At 45.6% G+C, this 17421-nt stretch overlaps 1 protein-coding gene across 2 annotated transcripts in view; it reads right to left on the bottom strand.

The window, feature by feature from the left end:
- NEDD9 (neural precursor cell expressed, developmentally down-regulated 9) overlaps window positions 1-16252 on the bottom strand; it is a 190139-nt gene extending 173887 nt beyond the window's left edge. For both annotated transcript variants that reach the window (XM_086370319.1, XM_086370322.1), the window contains exon 1: window positions 16043-16252. The gene's annotated coding sequence lies outside the window, so the exon portion shown is untranslated. The remainder of the gene's footprint in view (window positions 1-16042) is intronic.
- Window positions 16253-17421: the final 1169 nt, after the last annotated feature.

Here is a 17421-nt window from a genome sequence, read left to right as displayed (position 1 = left end):
GGCTAAAAACTTTTTCAGGGCTTCCTAAGTATAAAGCACTGTTGTAAGCAGTATTACTTACTATATACTTACTTACTGCTTCAGTTCAGTTCAGTCGTTCAGTTGTGTCCGACTCTCTGTGACCCCATGAATTGCAGCACACCATCATCAACACCCGGAGTCCATCCAGACTCACGTCCATTGAGTCATTGATGCCATCCAGCCATGTCATCCTCTGTCGTCCTCTTCTCCTCCTACCTTCAATCTTTCCCAGCATCAGGGTCTTTTCCAATGAGTCAACTCTTTGCATGAGGTGGCCAAAGTATTGGAGTTTCAGCTTTAGCATCAGTCCTTCCAATGAACACCCAGGACTGATCTCCTTTAGGATGGACTGGTTGGATCTCCTTGCAGTCCAAGGGACTCTCAAGAGTCTTCTCCAACACCACAGTTCAAAAGCATCAATTCTTTGGTGCTCAGCTTTCTTCACAGTCCAACTCTCATATCCATACATGACCACAGGAAAAACCATAGCCTTGACTAGACGGACCTTTGTCGGCAAAGTAATGTCTCTGCTTTTGAATATGCTATCTAGGTTGGTCATAACTTTCCTTCCAAGGAGTAGGCGTCTTTAATTTCATGGCTGCAGTCACCATTTGCAGTGATTTTGGAGCCCCAAAAAATAAAGTCTGACACTGTTTCCACTGTTTCCCCATCTATTTGCCATGAAGTGATGGGACCAGATGCCATGATCTTAGTTTTCTGAATGTTGAGCTTTAAGCCAACTTTTTCACTCTCCTCTTTCACTTTCATCAAGAGGCTTTTTAGTTCCTCTTCACTTTCTGCCATAAGGGTGGTGTCATCTGCATACCTGATGTTATTGATATTTTTCCTGGCAATCTTGATTCCAGCTTGTGCTTCTTCCAGTCCAGCATTTCTCATGATGTACTCTGCATGTAAGTTAAATGAGCAGGGTGACAATATACAGCTTTGATGTACTCCTTTTCCTATTTGGAACCAGTCTGTTGTTCCATGTCCAGTTCTAATTGTTGCTTCCTGACCTGCATATAGGTTTCTCAAGAGGCAGGTCAGGTGGTCTGGTATTCCCATCTCTTTCAGAATTTTCCACAGTTTATTGTGATCCACACAATCAAAGGCTTTGGCATAGTCAATAAAGCAGAAATAGATGTTTTTCTGGAACTCTCTTGCTTTTTCTATGATGCAGCAGATGTTGGCAATTTGATCTCTGGTTCCTCTGTCTTTTCTAAAACCAGCTTGAACATCTGGAAGTTCATGGGCCATGTATTGCTGAAGCCTACCTTACTATAATTCTGGAGCCTCTACAGGGGTTAGAAGCAAGGGCTCTGGAACCAGCCTGCCTGGGTCCAAATCCCAGCTGTGTCGTGTGCCCGCTATGTGACCAGTAGGTAAATATACAGTAAGCAGTAGGTATATGTTGTGCTAACTCAGTGGTGTCCAAGTCTTTGCAACCTTATGGATGGTAGCCCACCGGACTCCTCTGTCCATGGGATTCTCCAGGCAAGAATACTGGAATGGATATATGTTACTTCATCTAATTTCACAATAATCCAACAAGATGATGTACAAAAAAGAGTTAACATAGCAGGCCTGAGATTGCTATCCTTAAAAAGACTTGCAAGGCTGACCATTAGCAGCATCTTAGAACTTGGATTTCAAGAGGGTTCCTATCATTCTGAGGAGAATTATTCCCTGCACCTAACTGTATAAACATGGGGTTTATGCTGCTGCCTCCTGGGAATCTTGACTTTTGATATGTCACACAGAGGGTGCCCAAGCAACCAGTGCTCAGTCAATGCTCTGGCCCTGAGTCTCCAATGAGCTTCCCAGTAGACAGCACTTCACACCTCCCATAACTCGTTGCAGGAAGATTTAAGCATGTCCTATGTGACTCTGCTGAGAGATGAACCTTGGCAGTTTTTGCCTGGTTTCCTCTGGGCTTTGCCCTATTTGTTTTCCTTTTGCTGAGGTTGATTTGTATGCATTTGATGCAATAGCTGGGCTTCCTAGGTGGTGCTAGTGGTAAAGAATCTGCCTGCCAATGCAGGAGACTCGGGTTGGATCTCTGGGTCGGATCTCTGGGTCAGGGAGATCCCCTGGAAGAGGGCACGGCAACCCATTCCAGTATTGGTGCCCGGAGAATCCCATGGATAGGTGTAACAGATCTTAGTATGGTTATATGCTGAGTCCTATAAGTCCTCCTAGTGAGACATCAAACCCACGGGTGGGCTTGGGGACCCTGACACAGGTGTGTGACATTATCACTACTTTAATTTTGAAGGCGACGAAGCTGGTTCATGGAGAGGTTACGTAACTACCCTAAGGTCACATAGCGGGCACATGACCCAGCTGGGATTTGGACCCAGGCAGGCTGGTTTCAGAGCCCTTGCTTCTAACCCCTGTGGAGGCTCCAGAATTACAATAATAATGCCTCCTTCATTGGGAGATTGTGAGTTAAAGGGGGGAGTGTTTGCTCAGAATATACTAAATGCTCAATAAAACTACTATTGTTTTATTACGCATCAGCCACCCATCCTTTCCACGTGCTCATCAGGAAATCTACCATACATTTCCTGCAGCTCAGTGACAAGTGGAACGTCTTCAAGAAGCCGAAACATCTAGGAGGAAGGAAAAGGGAGGGGAATGATATGGAACTCATCCCACTATTTTTAACATTGTTAAGGCAATGGCAACCCACTCCAGTACTCTTGCCTGGAAAATCCCATGGACAGAGGAGACTGGTAGGCGGCAGTCCATGGGGTCGCTAAGAGTTGGACACGACTGAGCGACTTCCCTTTCACTTTTCACTTTCATGCATTGGAGAAGGAAATGGCAACCCACTCCAGGGCTCTTGCCTGGAGAATCCTAGGGACGGGGGAGCCTGGTGGGCTGCCGTCTATGGGGTCGCACAGAGTCGAACACGACTGAAGCGACTTAGCAGCAGCAGCATTATAACATTTTTTCCTGACAGCTAACTGGAACCTCGACTCTTTCCTTTTTCTTCACCTCTTCCGTGGTCTCCTCATGGCCACTGGAGACTGGTCACTGTGGTATCGGTGATGGAGTCAGTACAGCAGTCTGAGTGTTCAGAAGAACTGGGGTAGAAGCTGGACAGGAAGGGGTGATTTCATCCCCTTTCATTATGGTGACCACAGTTTCTATTACTTGTTCTCTAAACGGAACACATTGTCTAAAAACAGAATACTTAACATTCTGTTTGCTGAAATGATTTCCCAATCACCTTTACTCCTTCCTACTTTTCAAACCTTTTAATGAATGCAGAAACATCCTGTTTCTTTTCACTGAGGAAACTAGATGATCCCAGCATTCCACAAACATTCTTGCACTTCTTTCAAAGGAAAACAACCTGCATGTTTTTCTGGCCATGCCACACAGAACTTCCTATCCCAGGGATCGAACCTGTGCCCCTTGCACTGGAAGTGTGAAGTCTTAACCATGGGACCATCAGGGAAGTCCAAAGAAAAGCAACTTTCTTCTAAATGCCTGTTTTCTATGTGTCAGAACAAACGTGTGGCAAGTTGCTATGATGCTTCAGTTGATGGGTCAAGATGCTCTAGTTAGAGATGGGGCTGGGTAAGCAGAGTACATATAGATACAGTAGAATTTAGAGGGTAAAGGAAGCTGTCCTTGTTTTAAAACCTCATCTCCATCTACTCCCTCAAACCCCTCTTCCTAGAGAAGCAAGTTTCTCATTTCATAGCAAGGAATATGACTTAAAATGGAACTAGCAGGAGAGTAACGGCTTGACATCCCACCAGTTAAAATCAATGAGATCAAATCTTTCCCAACAAGCACATTTTGATAAAAGTCAAATTGGAAGGAGCCCATGGATATTAGGCATATGGAAAGAGGACTTGGTCAAAACAAGCGCCAGAAAAAGGAAATGGAATTTAAGAAGAAAAACTGGTGGTACTCAAGGATCACTTCATAAATACGGTAGATTTTTCTACAGGAAAGCTTGGCTCTTCAAGGCTAGCACTTTATAAGCAACAAGGGAAAGATGGGAATAAAATGAAAAGCCTCCCATCTTTAAATAAATGCATTTTCCTCTAAGAAAAATCAGTGTCTTCACAGCATAGGCATCTATGCTGTAAGGATCCACTGCAAGGAGCTGCTTAGTCATTAGATGAACATCTTTATGCAAATACCTTATTTGAAAGACTGGGGTTTCAGTTTTAGCAGTTGTCAAATGATCACTTGCCTGACTTCACGTAAGTCACTTCATATCACCTTGGTCTCCTCAGTTTCATTTTCTGTAGAGTGGAGGATAAAATAACACTCCCCAGGACTGCTGTGAACATTAAATAAGTTGATGTGGGTCAATGTTCTGATGGGATTGCAAGTTAACGCCTTAATGCTGGCTTCCCCGGTGGCTCAGTGGTAAAGAATCCGCCTGCCAGTGCAGGAGGAACAGGTTTAATCCCTGGGTAGGGGAGATCCCTTGGAGAAGGAAAAGGCAACCTGCTTCAGTATTCTTGCCTGGAGAATCCCATGAACAGCACAGCTTGGTGGGCTACAGTCCATGGGATTGCAAAGGGTCAGACATGATGGCACACATCTAAATGTTTGTTAGCTATTAACGTTTTGATCCAGTGGTGTTAACTAGCACCAAGATTAAAGAGGTAAATCAAAAACATGAAATAAAACCCTAGTTTTCACCATGTTGGATGTCAAGACAGGAGGGTTACTTCAAGAGGAGAAACTTACAGAGCTAAAGGTAAGGGGTGTTGCAATAAACTCACGGTGTGACTGGTCAGAATGTCAGCCGTTCTCCACTGCAGCCACCTTAATCCTTCCTCCTGGGTTTGTCTGGCTGAAATCACACACACAGTGGTCTAAACAGGCGATGGCATCAATTAAGATTTAGGTCAGAGCCTCTGAAGTAACCAGTGATTTAGGTTCTGGGATTAAGGAAGACAAAGTCTTACCAATGGCTGGATAAGAATAACATTCCTCTCTACTGTGATCATCCTACAGCAAGGAAATGTTTGACATTCAGGCAGTATGATGTGCCTGCTAAAGGTATTAGATGGTTGAACTTTTGAAAAACACAGCGGAGCAAATATGTTTTATCAATCTCTCCCATTGGTAAGAATCTTGGCGAAAGCAGATTGGACTCATCCCCCTGTGTAGTTCACTCTAAAATGGATCCTTATTCTAAAGGACTCACCCTGCCCTGCTATATTCCCATCTGTCTGCCTGGAGTCCCCTCTCCCACCACCATCATTCAAACACCCTGTGTTTTCTTCCCAAATGCTGAGGACCATCCTTAGGCTCAGAGAAAGCTACACATTAGCAAATCTCTCAGCTTTTCTTCTAAGGAACTTAGTTTTCAGTGGAAATTTTTGTAATGTTTCTGTCTGATTTTTTTTTTTTAACTCTTTCCTGAAGACCAAGCTCCTCAGCTCTGTCCTTGGCAATGTGATTCTAAGGGTGAATAATAATACCCTTTGGGACCAACTAATTGCCATAGGTACTTCAATTTAGCTACGAGCTGTTTTGGCACCTTCCAAACAGCATCCCTTGCAAATTAATCCTGCCGAACTATGAAATGTCTGGCTTTCCTGTCTGAACAATCAGAGATATACATGACAGGATCTTGGCTCTCACAGGGCTGTGTGATCAGGGGTAACAAGCACAAGCCTCAGTGTTTCAGGGCTGCTGCGGCTTAGTCATGTCAGTCATGTCTGACTCCTTGCGACCTCACGAACCGTAGCCCATCAGGCTACTCTGTGCATGGGATTCTCCAGGCAAGAATACTAGAGTGGGTTGCCATGCCCCCCTCCAGGGGATCTTCTCAACCCAGGGATCGAACCTGGGTCTCCTGTATAGCAGGCAGATTCTTTACCACTAAGCCACCAGGGAAGCCCCAGTGTTTCAGGGACACATTGCATTTCTTTTTTGGGAGACGGTGATAAGGTGTTTGCCAAGGTCACTTTGTTCAGTGACCAAGAGGCTGCTTAGAACTTACTGGGGAGAATAAGACAGCTGCTTCTCCTATCTCCCCTGGGCCCGGGTGGCTGTTTGCAAATTGAGAATGAGAGAGAAGGAAAGAAGGATAACCAGAAATCCAAACAGATGGGGGAAGGCATTGAACTTAAGAGGCAAACGATGATGATTTAACTTACAGATAAACATATTTAATCTATCAACTATATTTATTCCTGTGAGTCCTCATTAACACAGAAAATCAAGAGTTGTCTATGCTTTAAAGGTAATACAGGGACTTGGCTGGTGGACCAGTTGTTAGGACTCTGAGCTTTCACTGCTGAGGGTGCAGGTTCAATCCCTGGTCAGGGAGCTAAGATCTTGCAAGCTCTAATGTATGACCAAAAATAAAATACAAGTTTTTTTTCTGTTTATTAATGATGAGGAAACTATTCTAATACTTGGGTACCGTACAAACCAACACAAATGAAACAAATGATCCCAATAATTTTCTGACTTTTAACTCACTTGAAAAAAAGATCCATGCTGGTGGGGACCATTGTAGGGACTCCATTAATATTTGCTGATACGCAGGTTGGTCAACATGATCACAAAGGAAAGCTAACTTAAAAAAATCCGTCCTAAATTTCCTTTTGATACTTGTGCCTCTGTAATCTGGATTATCACCTAGGTAATGAGATGTATACCATTTTGACTTTCTTTACAGAGATTGAGCTGAATTTAATTGGATTGACTCATTCACCCTAGAAGACTTCTCTCTCTAAATATATATCTCCATACTCTCCTCTTATGGAACGCTCTTTTCTTGTCAAATCCCACTCATTCTTTAGATTCCTTCTTTGAAAAAGCTTATTCTGTCTCCCCCTCTTCCTCTTATCAGCTAATAAATATCGAGCATTAAATGTGTCAAATAACTGCTTTAGGGATTTGGTGTATGTTGATTTATGGAACACTCAAAACCGAGTATTGACTCATAACTTTCAAAACCACCCAGTGAGGTAGGACTGTTATTACCTCCTTGCTGCAGATAAGAAATTGAGAAACAGAAAGATAAAGTAACTTGCTCAGGAGCACACAGCGGCTGGCTGGTGGAGGAGGGCTTCCCACCCAGGTGGCTGGCTCCAGAGCTGCCCTCTTAAGCACTCTACCAGTTGCTCCGGCCAGCCCAGTAACACTAACCCTGACGCTAGCTATTGACCTCAACAGCTCTGCTCTGCGGACGGACAGAGCGCACTGCCGCCCAGCGTTCCGTTTCTGCTGCACGTTTCCCTCTAGAGACACAGGTACTGAGAGAACACTGCACTTGCAAGAGCCGTGCTGTGATGGTACAGGCCCACCACCGTGCTTTCAGGGGAAAATGCCTCCCATGGTGATGCTCAGCCGCTGATAGTATCACTTCCTCTAAATGTTTCCACTCCTTATGGGCGAAGCTGTGGGTGGGGAATTTCAGAGCCATGGAAACAGCCAAAAGGTTATGAGAGGTTCACGGACACGGTACCATTCGATGACTATGTGATGAACAGTCCCATATACTCTAAGGAAAAGATGAATCTAAAAATACACTAGTGGGAAGGCTCCGGGGGAGTTTTGTATGAAAAGTGGACTCTTTAGGATCTAGCAGAGTGGTTAAAACTCATCATGGCCATTTGCTGATTTTGGCAAAGGGTGCTTTTGAAAACTAAGTATCACACAGATCCTTGCACTAAGGGTTTCTGCGGTAGGGGAAGTGGACAGTGAGAGTGAAAGCTTCCCTGAACGTGCCCACAATCAGGACAGTTCTCCTTCCAGGAGTCAGTTCTATTTCCTCTTTCCCTCTGTGGATGTGTGCTCAGTCGTTCAGTCGTGTCCAACTCCTTGTGATGCCATGGCCAGTCATTTTTATTTATCCTTTCCTTTCATTTAAGGACCCTTTCCTCCTTTGATGTTTTTTTTTTCCTTCTGGCTTTTAGGTGCCTAGTTCGTTCACCTGTTACCCCAGTTAAAACCAGTTTCTAACATAAGGCAAAGCTGCTTCACACCTCTGCTGGTAGGGTTTTGTACATGAGAGAGGGAGAAATTTGGGAGGCATTATGCCTTCCTGCAATCATTCTTGAAACTTCATCTTTGGCAATGACCTAGGACTGTCATTGATAGAGATAATAAGTAGAGATAGAGATGGTAGAGATGATAAGTAGACTGTCACTTGTTTACACAACAGAATGCTCTACAGCCGTGAAAATGAGTCATCAGCATCTATCCGCATCCATATGGATAACCCTCCAAAATGACACAGAGTCAGTCTGGAGTCACAGAGTCAGTTACGGAGGAATGTATATGGTATGATTACCTGTGTTTAAGTTCCCAAACAGGCAAAAATAAACTGCATATACACATAAACTGCATATAAATTAATTACATATAAATTGCTTATACATGTATATATATAGGCACATGAGGCCAGCCTAAAAAGAAAAATAATGGAGTGTAATTAATACAAAATTTAAGACAGCATTTCCCTTCACGTGTTGGGAAGGTGGGCAGTGGGTACACATGTATTTGTTTTCTTACTTCTACTATTGTTTAGAATGTGTGTGCACATCACATATAGCTCTTTGCAGCATGAGATGTTTCGCGTATTTAAAAATTTTTCTCAAGTGAAATGGATCTGGATTAGCAGCCCCCATTTACCATCTTCCTTGGAAAGTGGAGGGAGAGGCTTGGGGAAGAACAGCCGCCAATAGAAATTAAGTAGAAGGGCTGCCCGGGTGGCTCAGTGGTAAAGAATCTGCCTGCCCATGCAGGAGGCACGGGTTCGATCCCTGGTCAGGGAAGATCCCACGTGCCTCGGAGTAGGTAAGCCCACGCGTCACAACTACTGGGCTGGGCCCTAGGGCCCAGGAGCCACAACTACTGAACCTACGTGGCCTAAGAGCCCGACTCCGAAACAAGAGCAGCCACCACAGTGAGAAACCTGCGCACAGCAACTAGAGAGGAGCCCCCTGCTCTCTGCAACTAGAGAAAAGCCTGCACAGCTATGAAGACTCAGCACAGCCAAATAAAAAAACTTAAAAAAAATTAAATACAGTTGAATTATAGACCTCCTTCCACCACAACTTCTAATCTGAAGTGAACGTGCAAAGGAAAGTGGGCGTGTCGGCACCTCTGCTGAGTTACTCCTGAACGGCCAGCCTCAGTCCTCAGGGCAGGACTCTGCGACCAGGAGCCTGGGGCTGTGCCCATCTCAGGCAGTCTTTCCCCTCACGGCCTGGACATGTGGGAGCCATGGCGGGCACAGTGAAGTTGCTTATTTTAATGACCAAAAAAGCCTGGTGCCCACAGGAGGCTGGCTCAGCCAGCCCCTGCCCAGGACGTCCGCCCCTCCTGGCCCTGCAGCTGGGTGGACGGGACACAGCCATGCCGTTGCGGAGCACCTGCTCTCGCAGACCTCTCTCCAAGTCTTCCCTCCGTCAGGCCCCACCTGTCGGGGTTTCCTCATCAAGTGTGCTGCCAGTACCAGGAGGGACATGGTCCTTTACTTTAAACTGACCCACTTTTAGGGTGGTGGAGGACGGCCAATTGGATGAAGGTGGTCAAAAAGTACAAATTTCCAGTTATAAGTACTTGGGATGTAATGTGGTGTAGTCGCTCAGTCGTGTCCGACTCTGTGACCCCATGGACTGTAGCCTGCCGGGTTCCTCTGTCCATGGGATTCTCTAGGCAAGAGTACTGGAGTGGGGCGCCAGTTCCTTCTCCAGGGGATCTTCCTGAGCCAGGCACTGAACCCTCGTCTCTTGCATTGGCAGGTGGATTCTTTACCGCTGAACCATCAGATAACATACCACATGACAAATATAATTACCATTGTTCTATGTTACATATGGAAGTTTTTAAGGGTATAAATCCTAAGAATTCTCATCACGAGGAAAAAATATTTTTTTCAATTTCTTTAATGTTGTATCTATATGAGATGATGGATGTTCTACTATGACAATCACTTCATGATGTATCTAAGTCAAATCATTATGTTGTACACCTTAAATTATTTGTTGCTGTATGTCAACTATATCTCAAAAAAAACTGGAAGAATACAAAAACAAAAAAAAGGAAAATAAATAAAGACGCCTTCTTTTAAAGATATGTAAATTAAAAAATAAAAACCTTTCATGCCACTTCTGCAAATAAAAAGCCAGTGCCACTGTGGTTACTAGAAGACAGAATTGTGCCATTAAATTTTAGCTAGCTACCACTGCCTGCTGATGGCTCACAGCCTGAGGTCTTTGTGGAAAAGGTAAATGGCCACAGTTAGATGGGTCTTCAGATCAGGCCTACATCAAAGGATGAAAAGAGTGAAATGGAAGATCTCTCTCCATGACACAGTGACTAAGTCGAGTGACTCGTGTGATTAAATGCCACATCTGATGTCGCCTACCATACCCACTTATTGTGTCCCACACTTTGGAAATTTTGATCAAATGAGTTATGGGAAGGCCAGGAAGCAGAGGGGGAGTGGAGGTGATTCAAGGTGGGAGGTGTCTTCACGTGGTGCGGTTTTGTACGGGAGGTGCGGAGTATAATGGACCCTCCCGGGCCTGGGTCTTTTGCCATGTGAAATCTCACAAGGGGATGAGAAAGGCCCTCCCACACAGGGCCCTTGAATGGGTAGGAAGAGTGCTGGGGGGAGGGAAGAGTGAAAAGAGAAGAGAGGAAAGCCAGAAAGGGCACATGACCAAGTCAGTTGCCAATGTGGGCAATGGGGGCATAAGTCCAGGAGGAAACTTTGAGAAAAGGTAAGATGGTCTTCCTCAGTGATCAATGCAAAGAAATAGATGAAAACAATAGAATGGGAAAGATAGGGATCTCTTCAAGAAAATTAGAGATACCAAGGGAACTAAAGAGCCTCTTGATGAAAGTGAAAGAGGAGAGTGAAAAAGTTGGCTTAAAGCTCAACATTCAGAAAACTGAGATCATGGCATCCGGTCCCATCACTTCATGGCAAATAGATGGGGAAACAGTGTAAACAGTGGCTGACTTTATTTTTGGGGGCTCCAAAATCACTGCAGATGGTGACTGCAGCCATGAAATTAAAAGACGCTTACTCCTTGGAAGGAAAGTTATGACCAACCTAGACAGCATTTTAAAAAGCAGAGACATTATTTTACCAACAAAGGTCTGTCTAGTCAAGGCTATGGTTTTTCCAGTGGTCATGTATGGATGTGAGAGTTGGACTGTGAAGAGAGCTGAGTGCCAAAGAATTGATGCTTTTGAACTGTGGTGTTGGAGAAGACTCTTGAGAGTCCTTTGGACTGCAAGGAGATCCAACCAGCCCATCCTAAAGGAAATCAATCCTGAATATTCATTGGGAGGACTGATGCTGAAGCTGAAACTCCAATACTTTGGCCACCTGGTGTGAAGAAATGACTCATTGGAAAAGACCGTGATGCTGGGAAAGATTGAAGGCTGGAGGAGAAAGGTTGGATGGCATCACTGACTCGATGGACATGAGCTTGAGTAAGCTCCAGGAGTTGGTGATGGACAGGGAAGCCTGGCGTGCTGCAGTCCATGGGGTTGCAAAGAGTCGGACGCAACTGAGTGACTGAAGTGAAGACAGTCTTAGAGTATTCCACTCTAATGGAGCTGGGTATCTAAAAAGCCTCTTGATGAAAGTGAAAGAGGAGAGTGAAAAAATTGGCTTAAAGCTCAACATTCAGAAAACTAAGATCATGGCATCTGGTCCCATCACTTCATGGCAAATAGATGGGGAAACAGTAGAAACAGTGTCAGACTATTTTTTGGGGCTCCAAAATCACTGCAGATGGTGATTGCAGCCATGAAATTAAAAGACGCTTACTCCTTGGAAGGAAAGTTATGACCAACCTAGATAGCACATTTCAAAAGCAGAGACATTACTTTGCCAACAAAGGTCCGTCTAGTCAAGACTATGGTTTTTCCAGTAGTCATGTATGGATGTGAGAGTTGGACTGTGAAGAAAGCTGAGCTCTGCAGAATTGATGCTTTTGAACTATGGTGTCAGAGAAGACTCTTGAGAGTCCCTTGGACTGCAAGGAGATCCAACCAGTACATTCTAAAGATCAGTCCTGGGTGTTCTTTGGAAGGACTGATGCTAAAGCTGAAACTCCAATACTTTGGCCACCTCATGTGAAGAGTTGACTCATTGGAAAAGACTCTGATGCTGGGAGGGATTGGGGGCAGGAGGAGAAGGGGACGACAGAGGATGAGATGGCTGGATGGCATCACTGACTGGATGGACGTGAGTCTGAGTGAACTCTGGGAGTTGGTGATGGACAGGGAGGCCTGGCATGCTGCAATTCATGGGGTTGCAGAGTTGGACATGACTGAGCAACTGAACTGAACTGAACTGTACTAATCTATAGCCCATGAGAGAGTTAATCCCTGGGGCTTTTCATTTGCCTTTGGGCAATGGAAATGGCTCTACTTGGCCTGGAGATAGCCCTCAGGTCATGAAATAAAGATTCAGGCTGTTAGAAGTCAGCTCAAAGTTGTGCTGAGGCCTGAAGAATGTAGGCAGGACTCTGACTGCTTCTACTACATCCTTTCTCTGCTAGATAGTTAAAAAAAAAAATCACATGTAATCCTTACCGCAGCCCTTCACAATAGTGACTAATTTCCCCTTATTTACATATAAAGTAAGAGGCACCAGAAGTTACATAATTTGACCAAAGTCAGTCTGTAATCCTGCACCTCTGCTTATACTTTTCTAGTCTTTTTCCTACCCCCGCCCCCCACCAACTTTTTAAAATATTGAACTAAAACTCACACAACATAAATTAGCCAGTTTAAAGAGAACAATTCAGTGACATTCCATATAGCCATAGTGTGGGGCAGCCACCACCTCTATCTAGTTCCAAACAACTGGATCACCCCGAAAGGAGACCCCGTACCCATGAAGCAGTGGTTCCCCATATTTCCCTGCTCCCAGCCCCCAATCTCCATTCTGTTTCTATTGATTTCCCCATTCTCGGTATTTCCTTTAAATGGAATCGTACATTTTGGGATCTAGTTTTCTTTTACTTCAGTTCAGTTGCTTAGTTGTGTTTGACTCTTTGAGACCCCATGGATTGTAGCATGGCATTCTTCCCTGTCCATCACCAACTCCTGGAGCTTGATCAAACTTGTGTCCAGCGACTTGGTGATGCCATCCAACCATCTCATCCTTTGTCGTCCCCTTCTCCTCCAGCCTTCAATCTTTCCCAGCATCAGGTTCTTTTCCAATGAGTCAGTTCTTCACATCAGGTGGCCAAAGTATTGGAGTTTCAGCTTCAGCATCAGTCCTTCCAATGAATATTCAGGACTGATTTCCTTTAGGATTGACTGGTTTGATCTCCTTGCTGTGTTCTTTTACTTAGAACAATGTTTTTGAGGTTCACATATGTTGTAGCATGTATCAGGCCTTCATTCCTTATTGTGGCTGAATAATATTCTATCAAGACTTCCCCGATGGCTCAGCAGTAAATAATCCACATGCAATGCAGGAGACACAGGAGTCACAGGTTCAATTCCTGGGTCAGGAAGATCCCCTGGCGAAGGAAATGTAACCCACTCCAGTATTCCTGCCTGAAAAATCCTATGGACAGAGGAGCCTGGTGGGTTATAGTCCATAGGGTTACAAAGAGTTGGACATGACTGAGCGTGCAGGCCCACACAATATTCTATCCTGTGACTGAATAATATTCCATCTTACGGTTGTATAAGAATTTATTTATCCATTCATCTGTTGATGGACTTTTAAGCTATTTCTACTTTTTGGCAATTGTGAATATTGCTGTTATGAACACATGTGCATGTACTGATTTGAGTCCCTGTTTTTAGTTCTTTGGAGTGGAATGTAGGTAGGCGTGGAATTGCTAGGATATGTCGTCATTCTGTGTCTAACTTTTCAAGAAAGTACCTAGTCTTCTTAGAGAGCTCATGCTCCTCTCGCTGTTTAAATGTTAGGATTTCTTGAGGTTCCATCCCAAGTCACCCCCTCTTTTCTCATTTGATGTTCTCTCTCAAAAATATTTCATCCAAACCCATGGCACCAATTAGCATGTATATACTAAGGATCCCCAGACCTATGCTCTGGGCTCTAGGCCAGCATGTCAACGGCCTGGCTGACATCTGCCCATGGATGTGTTCAAGGCCCTCCAAAATCCAAGAGAACTCATCCCAGGCCTGGATGTTCATTAACCCTTCTAGTCCCAGCGAGCAGCATCAACATCCATTCGGAAGCCCCAACCAGGACAGCGGGGATCACCTTCAACCTTGCCCCTGGGATCTCCTTTCCTGTCTGCCCCCAAGTCCTGCTGATTGTCCTTCTCGATGCCTCTCTGTCTATTTTGTCTATCTTCTCTCTATTTTGTCTCCACCGTGAATACTCACTAGACACCCTTGTCTTGTCTGGACTCCCACTGATGTTCTTGCTTGGCTGACTTCATCAGCCTTCTAACCGGTCTCCCTCTCTGTGGGTGTGGCCCCTCCCATCCAGTCTCCACACAGCAGCAAAATGGATTCCTTAAAAACGCACATCAGACGACAACGCTCCAAGTTTCTCCACCAGTTTTAGAATGACCAGCATCTTCAGTGCTGCCTCTTTGTCCGGACTCCTGTTGAGCCACTCTACTCTTTCCTCTGGCCACACCTTAATTCAGCCAGACAATTCGGGTCTCCTGCCTGGCACTACCCAATGCTTTGCCTTGTGCAAGCGTTTTCCAGTTCTCCTGGTTCCCGGGTATGGAAACCTCGCTGACTCCCAGACAGATCAGGCTTCCCTGCTATGTGCTCTGGTCCTTATCACACTTGGGTCATGATTAGTCAACATCTGCCTCTCCCCTGGATTGCAAGCTTTTGCTGGGGGGAGGGCAGGGCAATGTCAGTTTTGTTCCATCTTACTGAAGTTTTGACTTAAATGTGGCTTCCACACTGTGAACGCTCACTAGACAGTTGTTCAATAATTTAGTGAACTAGTTCACGAGAAACAGTGGAGCTCTCACATGAAGTGGCTCTCACCCTGCCCTGTCCACCGCTCCCCTCTGCCCCATTCTTAGAACAGGAATATCCAAAAAATAAGCAAACCTGGGAGGAGACAGAAAATTGGAGGAAGACCGCTTGGCTGGTTCCCAGGGCTCTGTTGTGGACGATCCTACCTCACACTCACTTCTGGATGGGAAACCAGCTTCTGGGGGGAAGGGAGGGGCTCTCCAAGCAGGAGCTGAAAGGACTGGAGCCCCCTGCCCTCACTTCTGGTCACTAACATGGGGACCAGCCTGTTCACCAACCCTCTGGCAGCTTTAGACAGTGCCTGACCTGTTTAGAAGGGCTTTCCCTCTTTCATGTTGCGTGTGTTCTCATTTCGAAGTATTCATAGATTCAGCAAGATAAAAAGGTGGCCTCCAGTTCTTTGAGGAAGAAAGGCAATTGAACGAACGAATTCGTTAAATGAATTAATGTAAACAGAGAAATGCAAGGATGGAGCTGTTGGGGTGGCTCAGTGTGGACACGAAGAATACTGTCCTTTGTCTCCAACCCCCTCAGAGAGGATGCTAACAGCCAGTTCGTGGCAGAGTCTAGACACTCACTGAGTGATTCTCAGTCACCACTTCCTGTCCCTCAGTCATTCCCGCAGAGGCTGAACACCACCAGTTATAAGGGACTCAGATCCACCATCAGTTGTAAGTGACAGCCCACACTTAGAGGGTCTGAAATAATTTCAGAAAAGTAAAAGCTCAGGGTCATCGCAGGGGAAACTCTCTGACAGCAGGAAGGGGGAGGAGCCATGACCTTTACACGCAGGAAGCACCCACCCAGGAAGGTTTGAAATGCAGAACCACATCGATTTGAAGCTGCCTGTAAGCCAGCGTCTCCAGGTCAACCTGCAGGAGACCAGGAGCCACTCATTGCCCCTCGGCGGCATGTGGTATCCCTCCCAGCAGCTGCAGAGGGGGGGTGCCCACGGTGGGGAGCCCCACCAGCTGTCTGACATCAGCTCAGGAAGTCAGAGTCTGAGCGAGCCTGCCGCCCGCCCCTCCCCTTAGGCCACAGCAAGAGTTGGGGAACTCACCCAGGGCGAAACCGCGGTGGTGGGGCCCTCGGGGCTCCCTGGCGTCCTCACCCTCCCTTTGGATGGGCGGGCTGGAGGTGGCAGCTCAATCTTGCCTCATGGCTGTGCTTCTTTCTAGCTGCGGCCACCAGACCGGCTTTTGAAGGCAGCTGTGAACACGGCCCCACGGAGCGACCCCATGTGTAGACAACAAGTGGCGAGCCTCTGTGTGTTTTTCCTTCCGGTTGCTGAGAAGTGATGTTGTCTCAGTTCATTTCCTTTCTGTGCGCCTTTTTTTTTTTTTCTCTCTCTTCTCTGTCAGACCTCCTGATTCACTGAGTTGGTTGTATAGCGACAGGTGAACCATCTAGTTCTGATCTACACTGTTCGCTGTTTTGAGAAAGAGAGGTGGTCTTTAGGTTATTGGTGCCATGAAATTCTGTGGAATATCCTTTCTTAGTGGCACAAAGACCTTTTTAGGCTGCACTGAGGCAAAAATTAGGCTATTTAAGACCTATTAATTTAGGATTTTTCAGTTTTATCAGCTCAATATGTTCTGTTGTTCAGTTGCTAAGTCATGTCCAACTATTTGTGACCCCATGGACTGCAGCACACCAGGCTTCCCTGTCCTTCACTATCTTCTGGAGTTTGCTCAAACTCACATCCATTGGGTCGGTGATGCTATCCAACCATTTTATCCTCTGCCGTCCCCTTCTCCTTCTGCCTTCAGTCTTTCCCATCATCTGGGTCTTTTCCAATTAGTTGACTCTCCGCATCATGTGGCCAAAGTATTGGAGCTTCGCTTCAGCACCTTCCAATGAATATTCAGGTTTGATTACCTTTAGGATTGACTGGTTTAATTTCCCTGCAGTCCAAGGGACTCTCAAGAGTCTTCTCCAACACCACATTTGAAAGCATCAATTCATCAATATGTTCTAAAGAGTTCTATTATAAATTGACCTGAAACATCCTTTCACTGGACAAGTATTTTATTGAACCTATACTCTGTGCCGGGGGCTAGGTACCCAAACAGACCATTCCTATTTACAATGTGATACAGAAGCCCGCAGGTGGCTCAGCGGTAAAGAATCTGCTTGCAGGAGAATCTTTGGCAGGAGATGCGGGTTCAACCCCTGGGTTGGAAAGATTCCCCTGGAGAAGGAAATGACAACCCAGTCCAGTATTCTTGCCTGGAAGATCCCATGAACAGAGGAGCCTGGCAGGCTACAGTCCCTGGAGTGGCAAGAGTCTGACACAGTTGAGTGACTGAGCACACAGAAGTCTAGACTACCTGATGATGTGAAAGGGAATCTGAAAGTATTTCATCCCAAATCCGGGTCTTCTTCCACCTGGGCATCTGAGTAATAGACAAGGGGACGTGCTCTGAGACTGACCACCTG

Source organism: Bos grunniens, chromosome 23, assembly GCF_055505025.1.
Source record: "Bos grunniens cultivar Pamir isolate PY7600 chromosome 23, Bosgru_T2T1.0, whole genome shotgun sequence".
NCBI classification, from domain to species: domain Eukaryota; kingdom Metazoa; phylum Chordata; class Mammalia; order Artiodactyla; family Bovidae; genus Bos; species Bos grunniens.
The sequence above is the reverse complement of the archived record's forward strand: the minus strand, read 5'-3'. Positions and strand labels throughout refer to the sequence as shown.